This window comes from Podarcis liolepis (genome assembly GCF_965112155.1).
Source record: "Podarcis liolepis genome assembly, chromosome: 4".
NCBI classification, from domain to species: Eukaryota; Metazoa; Chordata; class Lepidosauria; order Squamata; family Lacertidae; genus Podarcis; species Podarcis liolepis.
Genome location: NC_139558.1, coordinates 101777986 through 101803341, shown reverse-complemented (window position 1 = coordinate 101803341; position 25356 = coordinate 101777986). Strand labels below are relative to the sequence as shown.

At 48.3% G+C, this 25356-nt stretch overlaps 2 protein-coding genes and 1 long non-coding RNA gene across 5 annotated transcripts in view; 1 reads left to right on the top strand and 2 right to left on the bottom strand.

Moving 5' to 3' along the window:
- Positions 1–25356, bottom strand: part of PDE2A (phosphodiesterase 2A) — a 393922-nt gene that overhangs the window by 162829 nt on the left and 205737 nt on the right. The window lies entirely within an intron of this gene.
- Positions 1–25356, top strand: part of ARRB1 (arrestin beta 1) — a 558582-nt gene that overhangs the window by 372265 nt on the left and 160961 nt on the right. The window lies entirely within an intron of this gene.
- Positions 4508–11532, bottom strand: LOC310705430. Its single transcript, XR_014525273.1, has 2 exons — positions 11314–11532; positions 4508–4807 (listed from the first exon to the last, which is right to left on the bottom strand). It is a non-coding gene; the product is annotated as an uncharacterized lncRNA (long non-coding RNA).

Sequence of the window (25356 nt, the reverse complement as noted above, 5' to 3'; positions counted from 1 at the left end):
GACAAGCAACGCCAGGGCTGGAAGCGGGCAGCGCATAGATGCTCCACCATAGCATCACACCCTGGTGTTTTGTTTGAGCCAGTCCAGACTGTCTACCTCCCCCTGCTCCCAATCCTGAACATAAAAAAGATCATAAGAAACGAAGGAGAGTCTGTTGGATCAGGCCAATGGCCCACCTAGTCTCAGAATCATAGAATCGTAGAGATGGAAGGTCAGTGGTCCTCTAGTCCAACTGGAGCAAACAGCAATTCAGATTCTCCTCGGATTGAGATGTCATAGAATCATCGAATTGCAGAGTTGGAAGGGACACCCAGGGTCATCTAGTCCCACCCCCTGCAATGCAGGAATCTCAGCTGAAACATCCAGATGGCTACCCAACCTCTGCTTTAAAACCTCCAAGGGCGTAGAGTCCACTGCCTCCTAAGGGAGTCTGTTCCCCTGAAACAGTTCTTACTTTCAGAAAGTTTTTCCAGATGTTTTAGTCTTGTAATTGGAAGCCACTGGTTTGAGTCCTACCCTCCAGAGCAGCAGAAAACAAGCTTGTTCCCTCTTCCATGTGACAGGCCTTCAGATATTTGAAGATGGCTATCATATCTCCTCTCAGTCCACTCTTTTCCAGGAAAAAACATACCCAGCTCCTTCAACCGTTCCTCATCAGGCTTGGTTTCCAGACCCTTGGTCATCTTGGTCGCCCTCCTCTGAACACCTTCCAGCTTGTCAACATCCTTCTTAAATTGTGGTCCTCAGAACTGGACACACTATTCCAGCTGTGGTCTGACCAAAAGAGAATGTGACAGCCCTTGAGATATATCTGTAGGTAGCTGAGATCACCTTGCCGACAAAAGTCCGTATAGTTAAAGCTCTGGTTTTCCCAGTAGTGATGTATGGAAGTGTGAGCTGACCACAGAGAAGGCTGATTGCCGAAGAATGGATGCTTTTGAATTATGGTGCTGGAGGAGACTCTTGAGAGTCCCATGGACTGCAAGAAGATCAAACCGATCCATTCTGAGGGAAATCAGCCCTGAGTTCTCACTGGAAGAACAGATCGTGAAGCTGAGGCTCCAGTACTTTGGCCACCTCATGAGAAGAGAAGACTCCCTGGAAAAGACCCTGATGTTGGGAAAGATGGAACTTACTAGTGCATATAAAAGGGGGAATGTAACTCTGCTACATAAAGGAACTTACTAGTGCAAGTTAGGAAGGATATTAATAAACAATATATCCTCTCCTGAACATTCCCACAAAGTGATGTCACAAGCGCTCATCGCATGCCTGCAACGTTGGACTTCCTCAATCTTTGGCTCAAAGTGGCACCTCTGCAGTCATAGAATCATAGAATCATAGAATCATAGAATCATAGAATCATAGAGTTGGAAGAGACCACAAGGGCCATCGAGTCCAACCCCCTGCCAAGCAGGAAAAACCATCAGAACACTCCTGACATATGGTTGTCAAGCCTCTGCTTAAAGACCTCCAAAGTAGGAGACTCCACCACACTCCTTGGCAGCAAATTCCACTGTCAAACAGCTCTTACTGTCAGGAAGTTCTTCCTAATGTTTAGGTGGAATCTTCTTTCTTGTAGTTTGGATCCATTGCTCCGTGTCCACTTCTCTGGAGCAGCAGAAAACAACCTTTCTCCCTCCTCTATGTGACATCCTTTTATATATTTGAACATGGCTATCATATCACCCCTTAACCTTCTCTTCTCCAGGCTAAACATGCCCAGCTCCCTTAGCCGTTTCTCATAAGGCATCGTCTCCAGGCCTTTGACCATTTTGGTTGCCCTCCTCTGGACACGTTCCAGTTTGTCAGTGTTGCTTGACATCATTACGATTGGAAACTGGTCCTTAGGAGTGTGAGGATTAAGGACGAACCCAGTTCCCCAGCCTCTGTTATGAAACTTCTCTCTCGACTTTTGAGTCCTCCATCTGCCTGTCTCTACATCTTGACGTACCTGATGGAGAGCAGCCCAGCCCACCTGCTTTCTGTCTCCGCTGTCTGCCTGATTAAAACTGGCTCTCTTCAAGGCTGGCAAGGCTGACATGCAGCCACCAGCCAAAGCTAATTCCTTGCAGCTTCTCCTTGCCAAAACTTTGAGTGATTACAGTTGACTGCTCCTCAAGTTGCACATATCACTATTAAGCCGTCCGTCCATCTGCAGCCTTCCGCCCAGCAGTGAGATGATTCTTAGCTCGCTCTCTCTCTCTCTCTCTCTCTCTCTCTCTCTCTCTCTCTCTCTCTCTTCTGGACTTAAATCGGGTGCAGAAGTGTGGTTAAATCGCCTCCCTGTTCTTGGCAGGACGGAGGAAGGCAAATAGTTTGCCAAGCGCTCCTAAATGGTGCACGTCAAACACTTAGCAAATGACTGCCTGTGATCTCATGCAATGAGCGTGGACAGCTCTCCATCGACTGGGCTCTTTTCTCCAGTCAGCAAAAGCGCAAGCAAAGCGCTACCAATGAGTCGACAGGGTGCAAGCAAAACGCTGTCCCCTCGCATGACTCAGCAGGTGACAAAACTGTCTCCCGTCAGTCAGCAGGGTTTGAGAGAATGATCTCCATCTGCAGCAACCTTCATAAATGTCACAAGCCAAGCAGTGAAAAGAGCTGAACGGTATCAAGGAAACATACAGGCAGACACAAAGAAACAGTTTTGCAATTGCAGAATGTTTGGGAGTGGTCAGTCTGGATGGGACACTAGGTCCCCTTACAACAAACCTTCAACCTGCGAGGATGGAGTGTATATGAGGAAGCCTTTCAAACTACTCCTTTTGTTGAGGTATGGTCTTAGCTCAAGGTGGCGTACTATAATAATAATAATAATAATAATAATAATAATAATAATAATAATAATAATAAATTATTTATACCCCGCCCATCTGGCTGGGCTTCCCCAGCCACTCTGGGTGGCTCCCAACAAAATATTAAAATACAATAATGCATCAAACATTAAAAGCTTCCCTAAACAGAGCTGCCTTCAGATGTCTTCTAAAAGTCTGGTAGTTGCTCTCTTTGACATCTGGTGGGAGGGCGTTCCACAGGGCGGGTGCCACTACTGAGAAGGCCCTTTGCCTGGTTCCCTGTAACCTCAGTTCTCACAGCGAAGGAACCACCAGAAGGCCCTCAGCACTGGACCTCAGTGTCCAGGCAGAACAATGGGGGTGGAGACGCTCCTTCAGGTCTACTGGGCTGAGGCCGTTTAGGGCTTTAAAGGTCAGCACCAACACTTTGAATTGTGTTCGGAAACATACTGGGAGCCAATGTAGGTCTTTTAGAACTAGTGTTATGTGATCTCGATGGCCACTCCCAGTCACCAGTCTGCCGCATTCTGGATTAGTTGTAGTTTCCGGGTCACCTTCAAAGGTAGCCCCACGTAGAGCGCATTGCAGTAGTCCAAGAGGGAGGTAAGTAGAGCATGCACCACTCTGGCAAGACAGTCTGCAGGCAGGGAGGGTCTCATCCTGCGTACCAGATGGAGCTGGTAGACGGCTGCCCTGGACACAGAATTGACCTGCGTCTCCATGGACAGCTGTGAGTCCAGAATGACTCCCAGGCTGCACACCTGGTCCTTCAGGGACACAGTTACCCCATTCAGGACCAGGGAGTCCTCCACACCCAGGTCTTCCCCTCCGCTTTAATTGTCACAACAACCCTGTGAGGTAGGTTAAGCTGAGAGGCACTGATTGACCCCAAAGGTCACCCAGTGAACTCTTTGGTTGAGTGGGGATTCAAACCCAGATTTCCCAGGTCTGACACTCTAGTCACATTGGCTCATCTGAACCACCGCCCTCATTTGCAGGCTTCTTTTCAGTTAGAGGAAAGGGCAAAGGGGTTAGACAAGTGGTTTGCAAACTTTTGGGGGCCACAACCCCCCCCCCCCATTGAAGAAAAGCAAATACATTTCCTTCCTCTTGAACTAATGCATGTGTTACTTTAAACTACACGAGGGCACTGTTTATCTAACTCAGTGGTGTCCAAACTTTTTTCAAAGAGGGCCAGATTTGATGACGTGAAGGGCCGTGAGGGCCGACCAAAGTTGTTAACCTTTTTTTAGAACTGCAGTTGTTGAGGTTTTAGGATTTTACCCCAGGAAATAAACTGCCACAGGGGCTGGATTAAACCGACCGGCGGACCAGAGTACACCCCACCAAAACGGACTTTGGACATGCCTGGTCTAACTTGCTTGTAGCCTCTTCATCAAAGTTACCTCCACTCCTAAAAGCTGAGTCATGTTTTAGTTTTTCTCTCTCCCAACTTGTTGAGACAAGATGTCTGTTATTTCTCTCTTTAATCTCTACTCAACCTGTGAATGCCTCCTGCATGAATAAAGCCTTTGAACCCCAGAAACTGCAAGTGATCAATCCAATTCACCAAGCTGCAAGCTCTCCTAACATCCCATTCATTCCATTAACTCATTCCCATTACCCTACCCTATAAGAACCATTGTTCAGAAGAGCTGGTTGCAAGACCCAATAAGGAAGATAAGAATGAAAACAAACGTCAAAACAGCAACAATTACTTATACATTTATTCAAAACCAAATTAAAACTATCTAGTTTAATTCATTAAAGAAAACAGATGGATTGGATGCCGTGGTATCAGTGAAAGTCATCTACACTTCTAGCTCTCTGCAAGAATCTTGGTTCTCCTCTCTGCATCCTGTGGTAGGGCCATTGGCTCTGAATGACAGCATGCGCCAGTGCGCTAATATGGCGTTCTCTGGCCCGCTTTCATTCCTCAACATCATGCGCCTTCTGTCATTCCAAACCGAGATCACACCTTCCTCCTCGCCAGCTCCATCATTCACACCCTTCAAGGTTTGACAGGAGAAAACAGACAGTGTTTTGCATCCACTACGAATTTACAGTATGGCAGGGAGCGAGCCGCTTCTCTATTAGTTTGGGGGTGGGCGGTGGGGGTAGGGACAGATTGCTGTTATTTCAGCACGTGTCTTCAAACGCAAGCTCCAGTGATGTGCATCTTTTAAGAACATAGGAAGGGCCCTCTGGATCAGGCCAATGGTCTACCTAGTCCAGCCTCCTGTCCTCACAGTGGCCAACCACATGCCTGTGAGAAAACTGCAAGAAGGATTCGAACACAAGAGCAACTCTCCCCTCCTGTGGTTTCCAGCACCTCGAAAACTGCAAGCAGTTTTCAGAAGAAGAGTTGCTCTTGGGTTCGAATTCTGCTTGCAGGTTTCCCCCCCCCCCCCCTGAGTCATCTGGTCGGGCCACGGTGAGAACAGGATGCTGGACTCGATGGACCATTGGCCTGATCCAGCAAAAGCTCTTTTTGTGTTCAAAAGCCTTCTGTGTCCCTCTCAGCCAAAGGGAACCAGACCCTGCCTAACGCCGCCCTTGCAAATTCCTATCGCGTGGAGAAATGGCGAAACATGCAACAGTATCTGTGTACCATCGGCTGTGGTGAGGACTGCAGGGCCTGCTCCCTTCCAGGGCCTTTTCCAGACCCTCACACGCCCAACTACAAAAGGACTCATGCGGCAGTGCCTAGTAAGTGGGGCTGGACTCATTGGAACAAACTCTTGGGGAAGTGTGGGGTTCTTCTGCTATTGCCTCCCTGTTCCAAGTGTCTAATGTGGCTTAAAATGTCCTTAAGCAGTCGGTGGCATTTTAAGCATCTCACAGGGGCCAACCAAATGCCTGCGAGAAAACTGCAATCAGGATTCGAACACAAGACCCTCTCCCCTCTTGTGGTTTCCAGCAACTGGTGTTCAGAAACATTGCGGCCTCTTCAGAGGCGAAGCAACCTGCTCCAGTACCTGGAGCGGCGCTCGTCCCAGAGGGCATGGCGTACATCCCGGAGGGTGCCGCCGATCAGGGGTCAGTGTCGATTACTTCCTCCTGTGGCAGGGAGTTCCATAGTTTAACCATTTGCTTTCTTTTATCTGCCCTGAGTCTTCCAAAATGCAGGTGCACGGGATGCCCACGAGTTCTACTGCTGCGAGAGAAACTTCTCTCCAGCCTCTCTCTCTAGGCCACATATTTTATTCCCTTCTATCATGTGGCCTGTTACTCGCCTTTTCTCTAACCTGAGAAGTCTCGAATGCTGAAACCTTTCCTTGACCAAGTGTATTGCATGTTGCAACAGATCCACAATGTGGGGAACATTAATGGCACAAAAATGGAAGCAAGAGGAACTGCCGACGAAAGAAGAATGGAGGATGAAGTTGATGGACTATGCAGAACTGGATAAATTGACAGGAAGGATTTGAGACCTGCGGGATCAGAGATTCTTAGAAGACTGGAGTAAATATATGAATCATCTGAAAAGTAATTGTGACGAACAGATTACGCTAGCAGGATTGCAAGAAGTTTTGTAAGGTGGATTATTTGAAATATTTGCAAGAAAGACTATGAAGAGAATTAATAGTTAAGGACAATTAAATGTAATAGGAAATTAAGAGATGCAGAATAAGTGATAAAGAACGGAAAATCACCAGAGGTGTTGACGGAAGTATAAGATGTGAAGATATGTTGTATGACTGTTGGAACTGATATGTTAAAAAATCAATAAAAATGTATATATAGATATAAAAAAAAGATCCATAATGCGGAGAGGCTCCTACATGGATTGATGATGCACAACGCACAAGACTTGTGCGTTGTGCACATTCAATCCATGCGGGAGCCCCCCCTCCAGGGAGGAAAGCCCCCGTCCCTGCAGACAGAGGGAGAAAGCTCTTCTCACCTGACGGATCGCTCTCTCCATCCCTCGAACATCAGATTCAGATGCTGCCTCCGTGCGAGAGCTTGTCTGTGAGCCACGGGTTCGGGGTTACGGAAAGGCCACGGCAAAATGCCACTAAAATGCAGCGCTGATCACTACCAGAAAGGTTCCCTGCTGCCGGCACCTTTCTTAAAAGGCACTTGCAAGTGAGCGAAGCCGCCGGTTAGCACGGGAAATGTTATTCAGCAGCAGGAAAGCAGCGACAGCAAGCTGTCAGCCCTATCGCCAAGGTTCCCAACGGCTCTCAAAAGTGCATACCCTCGAACATTAAAATAGGGACAGCGTATTCAGTTGTTGTTGTTGTTGTTGTTGTTGTTGTTGTTGTTGTTGTTGTTGTTGTTGTTGTTGTTGTTAACACTCTGCCCATCTGACTGGGTTGTCCAACATACAGTCATACCTCATGTTACGTTTGCTTCCTGTTACGTTTTTTCAGGTTGCATCCTGCGGCGACCCGGAAGTACCGGAAAGGGTTACTTCCGGGTTTAACTGCTCGCGCATGCACAGTAGCGCTAAATCGTGCTTCGCACATGTGCACAAGTGCCGAATTGCGCCGCGCACCTGCGCAGATATGGCGCTTCAGGTTGCAGGCTTTTCACGTTGCGAATGGGCCTCCGGAACGGATCCCGTTCGCAACCAGAGGTGCCACTGTACAGTCGTACCTTGGATCCCGAATGCCTTGGCTTCCGAACAAATCAGCTCCCAAACAATTGAAACCTGGAAGTGACTGTTCTGGTTTTCGAACATTCTTTTGGAAGCCGAACATCCGGCGGGGCTTCTGCAGCTTCCGATTGGCTTTAGGAGCTTCCTGCAGCCAATCAGAAGCCGTGCTTTGGTTTCCAAACGTTTTGGAAGTTGAACAGATTTCCGGAATAAATTCCGTTTGACTTCCAAGGTACGACTGTATATAAAAACGTAATAAACATTAAGCATTTAAAAAGAGGAAGAGCTGTTTGACAGTGGAACAGACTCCCACAAGAGATGGTGGACTCTCCTTCCTTGGAGGTTGCTAAGCAGAGGTTGGGCTTTAGCTGAGATCCCTGCATTGCAGGGGGTGGCCTAGATGACCCCTGGAGGTCCCTTCCAATTCTACGATTCTATGATTCCCAGGCAAGGAGAGACATTTTGCAGTTCACCTCTGGTGCCCAACTGTCTTGGGTTGGCCCTGCTGGTCCCCATACATTTCCACACACCCTTCAGGTTTGCAGTTTCACAGGGAGTACGAAATCCTTGAATGCCTTTTTAACCTTTTCTCTAAATGATGCCAGAAACCTGGGAAGGCAATTTGCCAGCATCTTGACTCCGGCACCCGCTGAGAGGCAAAATAGAAAGAAAGAAGGAAGCTTAATTCTTTGTTTTCAAACTTCTGTAACTACTTTCATCATCACCATTAATCATGTGTTGCTTCCGCAGAATTTTACAGCCTGCACAAAAAGCGATTTGCCAACCTCCTCTCCGACACCCTCAGAACGCAACTCCTTGACAAGTTTCATTAAGTTTCCTATTTTACAGATGAGGAACTGAGAATTGCAAAAACAGAGACATGGAAGGGACTCATTGGGAGAGCCTGGCTGCTGCATCAAGCCAGTGGCCCACGGAGCCCAACATCCTCTTCTCAAAGTGACTGACCACTTGCCCCAAAGCAAAACCCGCAAGCAGGATTCGAACACAACTCTCCCCTCCTGTGGTTTCCAGAAACTGGAATCAAGAGGTGGGAATGCGGGGATAAAGTCAAGTCAGTTCACATTTAAAGATCACCCTGCCTAATTCACCCTTCCTGAAATAAAATGCAAACTGAAAGACAGACACCCTTTGAAATCTGCCCTTTTCTGAATTTTGCAGCACAGTCCTGTAGCTGAGTAATGTGCACAAAAATACATATACTTGTGGAACTGTGGTGCAGTGGTTAGAGTGATGGACTAGGACCTGGGCGAACAGAGTTCAATTCCCACTCAGCCATGAAGCTCCCTGGGTGGTCTTCTTTCAGCCTAGCCTTCCCCACAGGGCTGGTGTGAGGATAGTGTCAACACAAGGGGGCTTGTGAAGAAGGCGCAGCAGAGACTGAACTTTCTGAGAATACTAAGGAAAAACCATCTTCCGCAGAAACTGCTGCTTGCCTTCTATCACTGTGCCATTGAGAGCGTGCTCACTTATGGCTTATGTGTGTGGTACGGAAGCTGTACTACCCAGGACAGGATGGGGTTGTGCAGGGTTGTTAAGGCAGCAGAGGGCATTGTTGGCTGCCCACTCTCCACCTTAGAGCAGATTTATGCCACAAGGTGCCAAAGGAAGGCACTGGACATAGTAAAAGATCCATCGCATCCTGGTCACTGTCTCTTCGAGCTCTTGCCGTCGGGACGGAGATACAGGACGATGAAGACAAGAACGAGCCATCTTAAGAACAGCTTCTTCTCCAGAGCGATCTCGGCCCTGAATGGGAAGCCCGGACTTTGAAAGTCATCTAATCTCCCTTGCTGTATTATACTGTATTGTTTAATTAGTGTTTTTATGGAGCAGTCAAGTAATTTCATTGTCCCTGAAGGGGGCAATGACAATAAAGATATTATTATTATTATTATTATTATTATTATTATTATTATTATTATTATTAAATATGGAGAGAGGCAGAAGTACGGCACCTTAAGTTCCTTGGGTGTGAAAGGTGGGATAGAACTGTGAATAATAAAAATAAATCAAGTGTGTGTAAGAAATGCATATGTTAGTGAAAAAGTAACATACCAAAATATTAGGGGAAATTGCATACCAAAATGTGTCTACTAGAAATCTGCACTAAAATGCTAGTGTTTTGTTTTTTTAAAATGTATTTTGTGTTTTTATATTGTGATTTTATGTTGCGACTACCCTGAGACCTGCGGTTATAGGGTGGTATACAATTTAAATACATGCGTACATTTTCATGAGGACTAGCAGCCCACAGTATAGTTAAAGCTCTGGTTTTCCCAGTAGTGATGTATGGAAATGAGAGCTGGACCATAAAGAAGGCTGATCGTCGAAGAATGGATGCTTTTGAATTCTGGTGCTGGAGGAGACTCTTGAGAGTCCCATGGACTGCAAGAAGATCAAACCTCTCCATTCTGAAGGAAATCAGCCCCGAGTGCTCACTGGAAGGACAGATCCTGAAGCTGAGGCTCCAATACTTTGGCCACCTCATGAGAAGAGAAGACTCCCTGGAAAAGACCCTGATGTTGGGAAAGATGGAAGGCACAAGGAGAAGGGGACGACAGAGGACGAGATGGTGGGACAGTGTTCTCGAAGCTACCGGCATGAGTTTGACCAAACTGTGGGAGGCAGTGGAAGACAGGAGGGCCTGTCGTCCTCTGGTCCAGGGGGTCACGAAGAGTCGGACACGACTAAACGACTAAACAACAGCAGCAGCAGCCCACAGATGATGCGGAAATGTAGAGGACTGAACTTAACACTGGGGAAATGAGAAACTGGGAGAGCTAAAAACAGATGGATCCACCATCCTTAGAATCAGAGGCCGCATGGTTGAAATGCTTGCTAAAATAGGTGGTCAGTGCCCCCGTTCCCCCCTCCCCCACGATCAGCCCACATCATTCATGTCACTGGCTGCCACACCCAAAACATCAAACAACACCTGTGAAGCAAACATGTCCTGTGATGACCCACAGATATGGGCCACAGGATTGTCACTAAAGGTAAAAAAGGTTTAAAAAGTAAAGGATCCCTGGATCCCAACAATGACTATGGAGTTGTGGCACTCTTCTTGCTTTCAGGCCGAGGGAACTGGCGTTTGTCCACAGACAGCTTTCAGGGTCATGTGGCCAGCAGGACTAAACCGCTTCTGGTGCAATGGAACACCGTGACAGAAACCAAAGCGCACAGAAACGCCGTTTACCTTCCTGCCACAGTGGTACCTATTTATCTACTTGCACCGGTCTGCTTTTGAACTGCTAAGCTGGCAGAAGCTGGGACAGAGTAATGGGAGCTCACCCCATCGTGGGGATTCGAACCACCAACCACCAACCTTCGGCAAGCCCAAGAGGCTCAGTGGTTTAGACCACAGTGCCACCCGCGTCCCTTAGGGCTGTCACTAGCCCTCGCTGATCCCAGCTATGGTAGTCAGCTGGGCCACTGAGTCGTCTCAAGGGAAAATATTGCTGAATTACCAGCCAGGAGTCGTCCTTTGCAAAGCTCAGCGCCGGAGCACCCGGAGCAGTGCACATGCCGTGCACCTGGGGGCGGGGCCATCACACCTGGGGGATTTTGTTGCCCCCCCCGGATGACCCCTGGGGTGGCCTGCCCCCCGCCCCCCCTTCCTACACCCCTGGAAAAGCTTATCTTTGTCATCCCTTCTTTTCTTTTCTTTTTTGGTATGCCATCTTCCCACAGTTAAAACAATGCTGAAGGCGGCTCACAATATGAAAAGACTTACATAAATGCAAATATAGCAAAGTAGTCATAAAAATGAATAAAACTCATTGAAAACCACATAACCCGACTGAACAATTTCCACATAAAAAGAAAGACACAAAAAGTTAATATCAGTAACAGCAGCAAAAACTCCCGACCAAACTTCCCCCAAAATACCCCGGTTCCTGCTGGGCAGGCGCTGTCGCCGCAGTCCTGATGAGCCCTGCCAGGCCCTGCCCCGGGCCAAGAGAAACAGTTGCGCTCTCCCCTCCGAAATATCACTGCCCCTTCCACCTTCTCGCCGAAGGTCCGATAGAGTTTCTGTTGCCACGGTGTGATGCCGGTCGCCTAGCAACATCCCGACGAAATTAGTTCTGGAACTATTTATGGGAGGAACAATACTCCCGGCCACCTCGGTTTGGGTGGGTGTGCCTGGGAGGCGGGTGTGAGTGGTGGAAGGTGCTAGGGATCGTTAGGAAAGGAATCAAAAAATATAAGCGCCACTCAGATCTCTGGCGCGACGGCATTTGTACCTCTCTGTTTGCCTCACCTTAGAAAGCTGGGAAAGGTTTGGGAAAGGGCGACCGAAATGATCAAGGCGATGGAGAGAAAAGTTGCAGCATTTGGGATGTTTTAGTAAAGCGGGAAGCAAAATGATAGGAGTTCATAAAACCGTGGAGAAAGCAGATTGAGAAAAGGGGTCCCCCCCCAACATTATAACTGGTGGAAGCTGAATGTTGGAAGAGTCAGCACAAATAGAATAAAGGACACAGTTAACTGTGGAACTCACTGCCACAGGAGGTAGTGGTACTCACCATCTCCTGAGTCCACCATATCCTGAGGGAGACTGTTTCACTGTCAAAGAAAGCCACTTCCACCCTGCAAAGGAGGTGGGGATGCGGGCTTCACAGCCTCACCACGTGCGCGGCAGCTGGAGCCCAGCCCCCGCGAGATTGGGGGAATCCCCGGCTGCGTCACCCCCAATTGGCTAGCTCTGGGGGTGTGGCCTGCCCTATTTAAGGCAGCTGCAGCTGGGGATCTCCCTTTTTTGCCACCTACCAACTGTTCCTGTTTTCCCACCCTCCCGCCCTCTAAGGTTCTCGTTCCTTGACCTTGCTATGGACCTTGGTTGGTCGCCGTTGAGGGGCCTGGTAGGAATTTTTCCACTTGGCAAATTGGCACCAGCCACTTGGTTTTCGACTACCTTGTAGCAAATCGTCACAACTTTCTGGGTACAGGCAGTTCGGCATTGGTATAGTTCTGTAGATGGAAGAGGGGAGGTAGCGCCATCATCTGCCCCACATATTGAAGGGTGGTCCGGTAAAGGAATCTGGGGGGCGTGGCCCTGTCCAAAGCCTAGGGAGTTGAGGGCCTAAGGCACACCCCCAATCAGTGACCCCAGGGGAGTTCCTAGTTGATGTGCATCAGCAGGACTCCCCCTACTGGTGGTTAACCCTTCCCGGACTTCAAGCAGACAGGCTGAAATCGGATATACAGTGGTGCCCCGCAAGACGAATGCCTCGCAAGACGGAAAACTCGCTAGACGAAAGAGTTTTCTGTTTTGGACGTGCTTCGCAAAACGAATCTCCTATGGGCTTGCTTCGCAAAACGAAAATGTCTTGCGAGTTCCTGAGGGTTTTTTTTTCCTTCCCCCCCTTTTTCTAAGCCGCTAAGCCACTTATCAGCTGATCCGATCAGCAGATAAGCTGCTAAAAGCCTCTAAAAGCCGCTAATAGCGCTAATCCGCTAATCCGTCAATGGGCTTGCTTCGCAAGACGAAAAAACCGCTAGACGAAGAGAATCACAGAATGGATTCTTTTCGTCTTGCGAGGCACCACTGTAGTCAGTCAGGACCAATGCCTAAGCCAATACCGCTCATCACCTGTAACCAATAAAGTTGTGACCTTATTTAGCCCATTAACCTTAATAGTTGTGTCATGTGTCTTTATTTCCACTGGGGCGGGGGACTCGCCAAGCAACTCTGAGTGTCAGAAGGGTTTTCCTGATGTTTAGTCGGAATCTCCTTTCTTCTGACTTGAAGCCATGGGTTCGAGTCCTACCCTCCAGAGCAAGAGATTATAGACTACTGATGGCCCCTAACCAGGAAGTTTCTGTTTTGCCTCCACAGTCAGAGGCAGCGATGCTTCTGAATGCCAGTTGCTGGAAACCGCAGGATGGCTTTTGTGTTCAAATCCTGGTTGCGAGTTTCTCATAATGGGTTGGCCCCTGTGAGAACAGGATGCTGGACTGGAGAGGCCACGGGCTCTTTTGAGGTTCCCGTGTGGAATGAAGTGCCCTTGTCTCATGCAATACTCCGCTCCTTCTTGACGGAAAGCTTTGCCACGGAAAATGAACTCCTTTGCTCTCGCATATTGCCAGCCAGCTGCCGCTGCTGCTGCTGCCGTTGCTCCCAGCCACCACCTGACGGAAAGTGTATCTGATCTACCCTGTCAGCTCTTTGAAATGAAGTGTCCCGCACTGCCATGAATTGAAAGGAAACATGAAAACGGCAACTCCCAAAGGGGAGCGATGAGGAAACAAAGCCCTGAGACATGCCTGTCAACAGCCGGTTCTTGCAAAAAAGGCTGTGAACAGAGAAGATCCACTGGCGTCAAGAGGCCAAGCCTGCCGGAAGCGTGGGACAGAAGAACCAGCCAAGGGGATACTTCTGGATCTGACCCCGTCACTGTCGACTCAGCCAGCCACAATGGCTAGGAGAGCCTTTTCCCACTTCCGGCTAGTACACCAGCTACAACCCCTTTCGGATGGAGATATCCTGGTCGTTGTACACCAAAGAATCACAGAACTGTAGAGTTGGAAGGGACCCCAGGGGTCATCTAGTCCAACCCCCTGCAACGCAGGAATGCATGCTCTGGAAACTTCCAGGCTGGACTCCCACAATGCGCTGTGCGTGGGGCCACCTTTGAAGATGACTCAGAAATTTGGTCCTAAATGGAGCAGCCGGGTTGCTGCCTGGGGTTCTATGTTGATCTCATACAATCCCCATTTTTTAAAAGGTTGCACCAGTTGCCAGCTCATTTTCAGACCCAATTCAAGGTGCACATATTGGTGTCGAAAGCCCTAAACCAGAGGTCAGCAAACTTTTAAAGCAGGGGGCCGGTCCACTGTCCCTCAGACCTTGTGGGGGGCAGGACTATATTTTGGAAAAAAAAATAAAATGAACAAATTCCTATGCCCCACAAGTAACCCAGAGATGCATTTTAAATAAAAGGACACTTTCTACTCATGTAAAAACACGCTGATTCCCGGACCGTCCTTGGGCTGGATTGAGAAGGTGATTGGGCCGGATCCTGCCCCCAGGCCTTAGTTTGCCTACCCATGCCCTAAATGACTCAGGCCCCAAATATCTGAAAGCCCACCTCCTTCCCTATAGACGACTGTTTCTCAACCTTACATCCTCAGCTGTTGTTGGACTACCAATCCCATCATCCCTGACTGCTGGTTCTGCTAGCGAGGGATGTTCGGAGTTGTAGCCCGACGACAGCTGGGGACCCAAGTTTGAGAAACACTACTAGACCCTCTCTGGTGTTGAGACTGGCAGAGGGCGGCCTCTTGGTAGTTCTTCCACCCTTAGAGACTTAGGGGGGCATCCCTGGAGGGGGGCATTCTCTGTGGCAGCCCCTGTGGACCTCCTTCCCCGCCAGGAAGAACTTTCTGAGGTTGGATAGCCACCTCTCATGGATGCCTGTAGCTGAGAGTCCTGCCTCGCAGGGGGTTGGAGTAGATGACTCTAGGGGTCCCCTTCTATAGTCTTCTATAGCATTTAAAGCCCTATACGGCCTAGGACCCTCGTACCTACGGGACCGCCTCTCCTGGTATGTCCCATGGAGGACCTTATGGTCTTCAAACAAAAACATCTTGGAGATCCCGGGCCACAGGGGGGTTAGGCTGGCCTCAACCAGAGCCAGGGCCTTTTCAGCTGTGGCCCCGATCTGGTGGAACGCTCTGTCATGAGACTAGGGCTCTGCGGGACTTGACATCTTTCCACAGTGCCTGCAAGACAGAGCTGTTCCGCCAGGCCTTTGGCCAAGGTACAGTCTGACCCCCTCCTTCTGTAATCCTCATAGAACTCTAGCCCAATGGTGTTGGGATACTGCCAGGGAGACAAAGTCCATCATGGCCCCACGTCGCCTCCGGACGTCCATCGATCTCCCGTAGACACGCAGTATCAGCAATTAGCGACACGAGCTCCAGAAATAGCTTGCCACATTCCAGGGCTGGTGCACGCTCTTATCAGCAGATAATGCACAGCGAAAGATGCACGCAGGAGAGCATTTTTCATAAGTTTATTCTGCGTTAGTCAGAACAGAGAAAAACATGACTGCCTGCTTCAGTGTTTCAGGCACCGAGAGAGAGAAAGGAAAGCAACAGAAAACATAAACTTCCTGTTTATAAACAGGAAATACGCAGGCTCTGTGACTCACAAAGCCTGCTCCCTTTTAAGGTGGTTGCCATTAATTTGATTCTGAACTGATTTTAGAATGTATTTCAATTAATTGATTGCGATTTTATGTAAACTGTGGTTTTTTTTACTGTTGTCTGAGCCCGGCTTCGGCTGGGGAGAGCAGGACATAAATAAAATGTTGTTATTATTATTATTATTATTATTATTATTATTATTATTATTATTATTATTATGAAGAAGCACACAACTGGGGGTGCAGTGCAAGTCAGGCCCAGCCTGAGACCTTCCACCCCCCTGCCCCACAGAGGAGGAGGAAAGGATTAGCCTTCTGAGGTCCAGCAAATAGCAGGACCACCAAGCATGCTCTAAAATTATTTGGTGAAACAGCTCCGCAAGGACGTTCCTCTACCAGCTTTGCTGACCCATCTCTGGTCTGATGATGGATCCAGACTTCCAGAAGGGAATCAAGTGGTTTTATTTGTATTGCATGGCCTCCCACAGCAATGGGGAAGCCTCGGGAAGGGACCACCAATAACCTTTGCCATCGCCCAGCTCATTTGGCCGTGTGTGTGTGGCAGCAGTCCTGAAGAACATGCAATCCGGCCTCTTTCTCTCTCCAAGGCAGCCTCCCTACTGATTTCCTGATTCAATGCCATTTTCTTGACCCACGGACCATTAAATTGAAAGAACACGAGAAGCATCACCCAGCCTTGCTTTTAATGGAGAGGGGACCCCCCCCTTGCTCCCCAAATGGCCAGGAATACCATTATTACGTTTTGGTTTTTCTCTTTTCCGGCCGTTGAAGCTTTGCACGTTGATACGAAAAAGCTATTTTTTCACAAATGGAAGGAAGATGTGCAAAGAGCAACTACAGCAAGTTCTGGGACAGAACAAGCCAAACTTTATTAAGTTGTCACCTCATACGCCAGCCAGGAAGTGAAAGAATCATAGAAGTGTAGAGTTGGAAGGGACCTCCAGGGGTCATCTAGTCCAACCCCCCTGCAATGCAGGAATCTCAGCTAAAGCACCCATGACAGATGGCCATCCAATCTCTGCTTAAAAGCCTCCAAGGAAGGAGAGTCAACAACCTTTGAAGTCCATTCCACTGTCAAACAGTTCTTACCGTATTTTCCCCCTTGTTTATTTTTATTTATACTTTTCAAGTTTATACATTTCACTAATTTTACAATCCTTTTGACATTTCAAAAACTGGCTTCCTCCCCCCTCTTTCTGCAGTTCCTTACATTTATTTTTAACATCTTCTGCATATCCAAATTAACTTAATTTGCTCATTTATTCATCTTCTTTAAATACATCTTCTTCAGAAACTGCAGGTTATTACAATAGTCCTGCCAATCTTTTTATCTGTTTACCATTTATCTGGAAATATTCAATAAACCATTTCCTTTCTTTTATATATTAAAAAATGTTATCTTGATTTCTTACTCTTCCAGTAAGTTTTGCCGTTTCTGCATATTCCATAAGTTTTTGTGTCTGTTCTTCCTTTGCTGGGATTTCTTCCTCTTTCCATTTTTGGGCATGTAATGTTCTTGCTGCTGTAGTAGCATGCACGAATAAATCTCTATACAATTTAGGTAGTTCTGTCCCTATAATTCCCAAAATTCTCTTCTTCCTTTCTCTTACAGTATTGCACAGTATGGCTTATGAACATGGTGGTACATGGGGCAGGAACTTTTCCTACTCGCTTCTTCTCTTGAGATTGGACCAGGTTGACTCATCAGAGTGATAAACATAGAATTATAGAATCATAAAGGTAAAGGGACCCCTGACGGTTAGGTCCACTCGCGGACGACTCTGGGGTTGCGGTGCTCATCTCACTTTACTAGCCGAGGGAGCCGGCGTACAGCTTCTGGGTCATGTGGCCAGCATGACTAAGCCACTTCTGGCGAACTAGAGCAGCTCACAGAAATGCCATTTACCTTCCCGCCAGAGCGGTACCTATTTATCTACTTGCACTGGTGTGCTTTCGAACTGCTAGGTTGGCAGGAGCTGGGACCGAGCAATGGGGATTTGAACCGCCGACCCAAGAGGCTTAGTGGTTTAGACCACAGCGCCACCCGCGTCCCATAGAATTTTATAAAATGCCCACAGGACAGGGCGTTTTATAGGGCAATGCCTCAGAAAGCACTGAAGATGCTTATTTTACCTAAAAAGTTGAGCATCGTTTAAATGCAGAGCTTCTCTGCGCGTTCTTTTCCAAGACACCTGTGCGAAATGGGATATGATGCTTTAGCACCGGCGAAACGGAAACAGAGGCTGCTCAGTCCGTCGCTGGTGACAAGTGCCGTCCCAGATATGAAGGCATCTTTGCAAGGCAAGGGCCGGAGTCAATCCACACCTCAGCTCATCTGACAAAGAGGAGAGACTCAGAATTAATCAGTGGCTGCCAGTCAAACAGGAGGGCTCTCTGCAATATTGCCACTGCAGCAGGCCAAATAATCTGCTTCCTTCTCTTACCCTCTGACGCCATCCCAGCAGTGTAATAGCAGAGTGTGACAGCGCCGTGTCACTGTCACTTCCCTCCGTCACCTCTGAAGGGCCGAGACGGAGGAGTTCAGCTGCCAGTTATGGCATGCGACGCACTGACATCTCACCCACCCCACCCCCTCCCGCCGGCATGTGTCACTCAGGAAATGACATCTTCCTGCTCCGTTTGCTGATGAAAGGAGCCAGGCGGATGATGCAGGCAAGGTGGAACTCCCATCCACAGGTGCGCCAAACCCAACTCACAGGTGGCAGAGTTGCAAGGGACCCCCAAAGCTCATCTAGCCCAAGGCGGAAATCACAGCTCATGCAAATCCAGATGCGCTGCTCCTTCCTTTCAGTTGAGAAATCGCCACCTTCCAGCGAGGAGTCAAGGAATGTACCGTTTTTTCCCGTGTATAAGATGCCTTTTGGGGGACTCATGTTTAAGAAAATGGGGGGAGATGGCTCAGAGTTGTCAAGCTTTTGGGGGGAGATTGCCGAAAATTGCTCGCCTGCAGGCAGCGCAAAACCCGCCTCTCGTCTGCCCCCTCGCCGGCAGAAGCTGCCAATCCAATTGCGGCAGCATCAGCCAATCAACGCCACCCCTTGATGCAATAGCTGCTGACAGCCGTGGCAGCAATCAATCAAATGTCCACCCTATACACTATCCATGTATAAGACGACCCCCACTATTTAGCATGATTTTGGAAGACAAAATCCTAGTCTTATACAGTAGTACCTCGGGTTAAGAACTTAATTCATTCTGGAGGTCCGTTCTTAACCTGAAACTGTTCTTAACTTGAGGTACCACTTTAGCTAATGGGGCCTCCCGCTGCCACTGCGCCGCCACCGCTTGATTTCTGTTCTCATCCTGAAGCAAAGTTCTTAACCCGAGGTACTATTTCTGGGTTAGCGGAGTCTGTAACCTGAAGCATCTGTAACCTGAGGTACCACTGTACACGGAAAAGTACGATACCTTATTCCTTCATTCATTCATACCCCACCCATCTGGCTGGGTTTCCCAAGTCACTCTGACTGGCTTCCAACAAAATATTAAAAATACAATAAAACACCTGTCAGAGCTGCTTGAAGATCCTAGCTCACAGAGGATCACGCTAGCCAGCGATCATTAAGTAAAAGTCTTTATTGAATTACAGTTTCCATTCTCACGCTGCTGCGCGCAACTCTACGTCTAGTAGCTAGATCGGCGAAGCTCCGTCTGAGTCTCCGCCCCGTGTGCACCAACTTAATATCCTAGCCTTGCTCCACCTTTTCCGCCTGACTGTCCTCCTCTGGGTCCCTCTACCCCCCGGGGCTTCTTCCTTCCGGGATTCTTCTGACGCTGACCCGGACCCTCCTGCCTCCTTGCGCCGGGCTTTAGGACCTGGCTCCCTTTCGGGGCTGCTTACTGCGCCGCCTTCCTCTGCATTTGAACTTGGCGCGCGCGCCCAACCTTCCACTTTCCTCTTAACCGTTTCGTCGCTCCCCGATGGAGGTGTGGCCACTCCTGACTCATGTCCTCCCTCCTGTGGTGAGCTGCCAGCGCTTCCCCCCTGGCTCCCTTCCTCTTCCCTGCTTCCTGGCGGTGACGCTGGTCCCGATTTCCAGCTGCTCCCCCCTGAGTCCCCTCTGGCTCTATCTTCCTGGGGTGCCCCCCTAGACTCCCCCCTTGCCCTGGCCACTGGTGCTCCTTTCTGTGAATCCTCTGATTCACTGGAAAGACTAGGAGATCTCGGGTCGTCGTCATCACTCATCTTTTCTTCTGCCTCCTCCCCTTCGCTCTCTGTTTCCTCCCTTGCCCGTGCCTCTGCTCCTAAACCCCAAACATTAAAAACCTTCCCTAAACAGGGCTGCCTTCAGATGTCTTATAAAAGTCAGACAGTTGTTTCTTTCCCTGAAAGCTGATGGGAGGGCGTTCCACAGGGTGGGTGCCACCACCAAGAAGGCCCTCTGCCTGGTTCCCTGTAACCTCACTTATTGCAGGGAGGGAACCGACAGAAGGCCCTCGGAGCTGGACCTCAGGGTCTGGGCATTGTTTGATACCCCCCCCCCCAAATTCCACCCTGTTAATAAACTGTGCTACCTCTAACACCCATCACTAAGTGATAGGGGAAGCCAATTCTTTGCTGGGGATGAGCAAATCTGCTTATTTTGGTTTTTCTCAGTTTTTCATCTTTCCAGGCTTAGACTCAGTTCACTGACCAATTCAGTTTGTTATTTTAAATTGAGACGAAAATTTCACCAGCATTTTCCTGCGAATTTCTCCTAATGCTGAGGTTCCCAACGTGGGGGCACACAGCCCACAGGGGGGCAATTTGATTTTTAAGGGGGGCAATTTGAGAATGTGTTAGACCAAGTTGAAGACCTTTTAGGCTTCCTCCACGTGAATAGGAGTTCACTTTTTGAATAATAAGAATTATATGTCACAAGGAGGGGGCATCGGGATTTTAGAGATGCTTAGGTGGGGGCATGGCCAAAAAAAAAGTTGGGAACCACTTTCCTAGTGTGATGCATTTGTGTGCAATTTTGCCTAAGCAACACATTTTTTGGGGACAGCAAGATCCCCTAATACGACGCATTTTTCGATATGCTCTACAATCAATGTGTTTTTATCTACACTTTGTCCCAGGAGATGTATATGCTTGCCTGCATTTTTTGAATGGAGAAACTCACATCTCCTATAATATATGGAAACAGCAACACCATTTTTGTGTTTCTGGCTGTCAATCTCCAGTTGCAACATTTGGCCAGTTAGCAAGCTTACTTCAGAACTAAAAGCTGAGAATCGCCTCCAGGCTGCCCAACTTTCCTTCTAAGAGGAGTTGTGCGTCAAGAAAACATGCACATAAGTCTTATTCCCTCGGCAAAAAGAATCAATACCAAAGGGCTTGTCCCTGCTTTCGCTTGTGCCAGGCCTAGAAAGTGAAGGTCTGAGCAGTTTTCCCCTTGCTCTGCTCCTTTCCAAGGGAAACCCCGCTCCTTAGTGATAGATTGAAAAAAATGCAGGAAGAACCAGATGCACAAATATAAGATGGGGAGATCTGGCTTACTAGTAATACACGTGAAAAGGATCTGGGAATCTCAGCAGACCACAAGCTTAACGCAACAGTGTGATGCAGCAGCCAAAAAAAGCTAACACTATTCTAGGCTGCCTCAACAGAAGGCTAGCGTCCAGATCAAAGGAAGGAATAGCCCCACTATTCTGCCTTGGCCAGACCACACCTGGAGTCCCATGTCGAATTCTGGGCGCCACAATTTAAGAAGGATGTTGACAAGCTGGAAAGTGGGCAGAGGAGGACAACCAAGATGATTGAGGGTCTGGAAACCAAGCCTGATGAGGAACGGTTGAAGGAGCTGAGTTTATTTCCCCTGGAAAAGAGGAGGCTGAGAGGAGATATGATAGCCACCTTCAAATATCTCAAGGGCTGTCACATGGAAGAGGGAGTGTGCTTGTTTTCTCCTGCTCTGGAGGGTAGGACTCGAAACCATGGCTTCAAGAAAGGCAATTCAGACTAAGCATCAGGCAGAACTTCCTGACGGTAGGAGCTGTTTGACAGTGGACCAGTCTCTCTCAGAAGATGGTGGGCTCTCCTAGCTTAGGGCCCCAGTCTCTTGGCCCCCCCCCAAAAAAATTAAAGAAACTGGATGTACATTTCCAAAATATAAGATAAAAAACAAAAGAAAACCTACATACAGCAACAGTGTTTTGTGTTGTGTAGGCTCCTAGGATGTAAGTCATGGGCCCTGCCTGCTAGCCTGCTCCCTGAAATATCACCGGTTTGCTCATTTCTATATATAGGGTGCCTACATTCTGCATGCGCAAATGGCTTTAGGTCCATAAATTACCATCTAGCATATATTCAACCCAAAAAACAGCCACAGTTTGTTGTTGACAAAGGACAGCTAGACATAGAAAGGGCCCCATTACCTTCGGTAGCTTAGGGCCTCATCAAACCTGGGGGGAAAGAGGGCATGTGGATAAGCCCCAAGTTGCACTTTTGCCGGGGACTGCCTCAGTTTCCCCAGTGGGGGAGAATCGATCCCTGGCCATTTGGAAAGCACGCAGGTTAACTAATCACCACCAACGCAATTTCAGGTGCTCGGCTGGCAGTGGCTGGATAAACCGACTTGGACACAGATGATGTTTTTCCTCGCCGCTTTCGATTCAGCTGTCAGAATGAAACGCTCAAATCTTTGAAGGGCATTGCATTGGCTCCTGGAAAATATGCCTGGTAGGAGGAAATGCTTTGCAAAAGGAGGTGGAATAAGGTGCAGTGATTGCAGTTTTTTAAAAAAATGAAAATTGGAGAGCCGTGGTATTTAAACACACGCAGAGAGAGAGAGACACACACACATTGTGGCTGCTATCTGCAAAGCCTTGGTGTGATGCAACTTGACCTCTATTAAGCATCTATTCAAATTCCTCCAGGATTCCAAAAGAAAGGTGAGCACTTTGCTTCGGATGGAAGGCTGAGTAATCTCCCTTCTCCCAGCTGGGCCTCTCTCCAGAAGTGCTCGCAAAAGCCAAGGGACAAAGCCAGAAAGAAATAATAGCCCATCCATCGCTCCTGCCTCCCCTCTGGTGAGTTTGTCGGAAACTTCCACTCTGTTGCAAACTCGGCGTCTCAAAGGAAGGGCTAAGCAGAGCCGCAGTTAACCAGGCTGCTTCACTGCAGCAGCCAAATCCCTTTTTGGGCTACCCAGAGAGATGGTATTTGTGCTCCTTGATCTGGAAAAGGCCGGCCTCGGTTGTCCATTCTCGGCCGACTTCCCACCTGCACTACTGCTATGTGCTCCCTGTGGGGCTGCCCTTGGAAACAGCCTAGAGCTGTGGATCCCAAAACAAGCAGTGGGATTACCTGGGGAGATGCTAAGGGGCAAGGAAGCAGCAGGAGGGGACTGGAGGCCCCCCCCCCAAGTTGATCACATATACAATTGACCAGGCTAGTTCCTAGAACAAAACATCTCCCTTGCTTTGTATTTAACGTTTTCCTGCTCTTATCACTCTCAAAGCTATTGCCTTTGCTCACATTTTCTTTGTATTTACAACTCTGAATTGTCACAAGATGGCCAATTATTGTTCTTCTTATTAAACCATACATCTGCGGCAGGGGGCAGTTTGTGCATATTTGGTAAGCAGTTATGTATGTATAAACATGTTATGCTATAAATTTCCTTCACCCTTATGTTTGCGTTAGTAGCAATGCGTATAAATACTTTTCACACGATATTCTTAGCTGTGCGTTCTTTTTTTAGCTACAGGGTTAGACCAGAGCACATATTTTTGTTTGCATGTATTTATTTTTGAATAAACGTGCAGTTAATTGTTACCACTTTGAATTTAACGGTGTTGTTATCTTCATTAGTGGGTCTTGCAAACTGCTGTTCTGCATAATGCTTTCCATAGGGTGGGGTGCATTAGGGATGGGTTTGTGGAAACAAAGCGAGGGGCTGCTAGTTCAAAATGTGACCACTAGCTTGGAAGTGGGCAGCCCAATTGAATTATGTGTCACTGGTCCTGAAATCGCTATACTGACCGCCTGTCAGCTAATGAGCCCAATTCAAAGTATTAGTAGCTATGTGGCATTGAACCCGAGACTGGAAAGGTTGTCTCTCCCAGTATCAACCATTTTGGGCCTTATGATAGACAGGAGAGGGTCTATCACTGATGTCTGCTTCCCAGTTGTCTGTTGCCATTCTGGGTCCTTGAGTCCTGGAGCTGGAGCCTGGATGCGCGGTGTGATGCTGTGTTGCAGTGTGCGGCAGACAGCTCAGCAGGATCCCACCTTCATCGCCAGTGAAATATACTCGGAGTCCTGTAGTGATTTCATGCTCTTTATCGCAGCTTGTAAAACAGTGATTGAATTGCCCCCCAAACCTAGGGCTTTTATATACATTATTTACACAACGAGTCCCGTCTGATTGGCTGATTCTGCTTCCCTCCTGGAGCCTGACTGGTCTTTTCCTGCAAGCCAATCAGTTGTTGCATTCTAGGATCCTACTTGCCTATTGTTCTAGGATCCAAGCTTAGTACATAACACAGGGCCTTCTAGGTGGTGGCTCCCCCATTTGTGGAACAGGCATGCTGCACCTGCCCCTTTCTTCATTAGCACTCAGGAGAAACTTCATAGAATTATAGAATCATACTGCTGTAAACATGGAAGGGAGCTCAAGGGTCATCTAGCCCAAAGCCCTTCAGTGCAGCTAAAGAATCTCCAACAGAAGGTCATCCACATAAAAGCCTCCAAGATGACCACCCAGCCTCTGTTCGAAACTTCCATCGAAGGAGATCCCACTACCTTCTGATGGAGTCCTTTCCACTGTCAAAAGGCTCTCTCCCTGCTGAAACACTGAGGTGCTCTTTCCCAGGCAATGAACATCCTTCATTTTAAGGGCCCAAGGTAGCAGTTCTCTGCAGAGCCAAAGGAACAGAGGACATAGTTTATATTTCAACACATGGTTGCAAAAAAAGCGGCTACGTCTTGTCCTGCTGTAAAACTTTCTCTCCAGTGAAAGTTCTTGGGGCCTTCTGCTGACATCAGCCCCTGCTGTGCCCCCAGCCGGAAATAGGATTCATTTTCACTTCCTCCACCTGCCTCCTGACATTTGACAGATGGAAATAGGTGCCTTTGTTTTCCATTATCGGAGCGCAGCTCATCATCTTGTGTGGAGCAGAGACGGCACTCCAGCAGGGGCCGAAGGAATGAATTCTAGTCACCTTCGCTCCGAAACATGCTTGTTCTTGCCATGCTCAAAGGTGTGCGGTATGTCTGGAGATAGGCTATTGTTCTGAGCTGGATAGCAGTACATGTGAACAGGACCTAGGGGTCTTAGAAGACCGCGAGTTTCACACGAGTAACATGATGCAGCAGCAAAAAGGGGCAAATGCTATTCTAGGCTGCATAAACTGAGGTAATAATGTCCAGATCAAGGGAAGTCATGTTGTTGTTGTTTAGTCATGTCCGACTCTTCGTGACCCCATGGACCAGAGCACGCCAGGCACTCCTGTCTTCCACTGCCTCCTGAGGTTTGGTCAAACTCATGCTGGTAGCTTCAAGAACACTGTCCAACCATCTCATCCTCCGTCGTCCCCTTCTCCTTGTGCCTCCATCTTTCCCAACATCAGGGTCTTTTCCAGGGAGTCTTCTCTTCTCATGAGGTGGCCAAAGTCTTGGAGCCTCAGCTTCAGCATCTGTCCTTCCAGTGAGCACTCAGGGCTGATTTCCTTCAGAATGGAGAGGTTTGATCTTCTTGCAGTCTATGGGACTCTCAAGAGTCTCCTCCAGCACCATAATGCAAAAGCATCA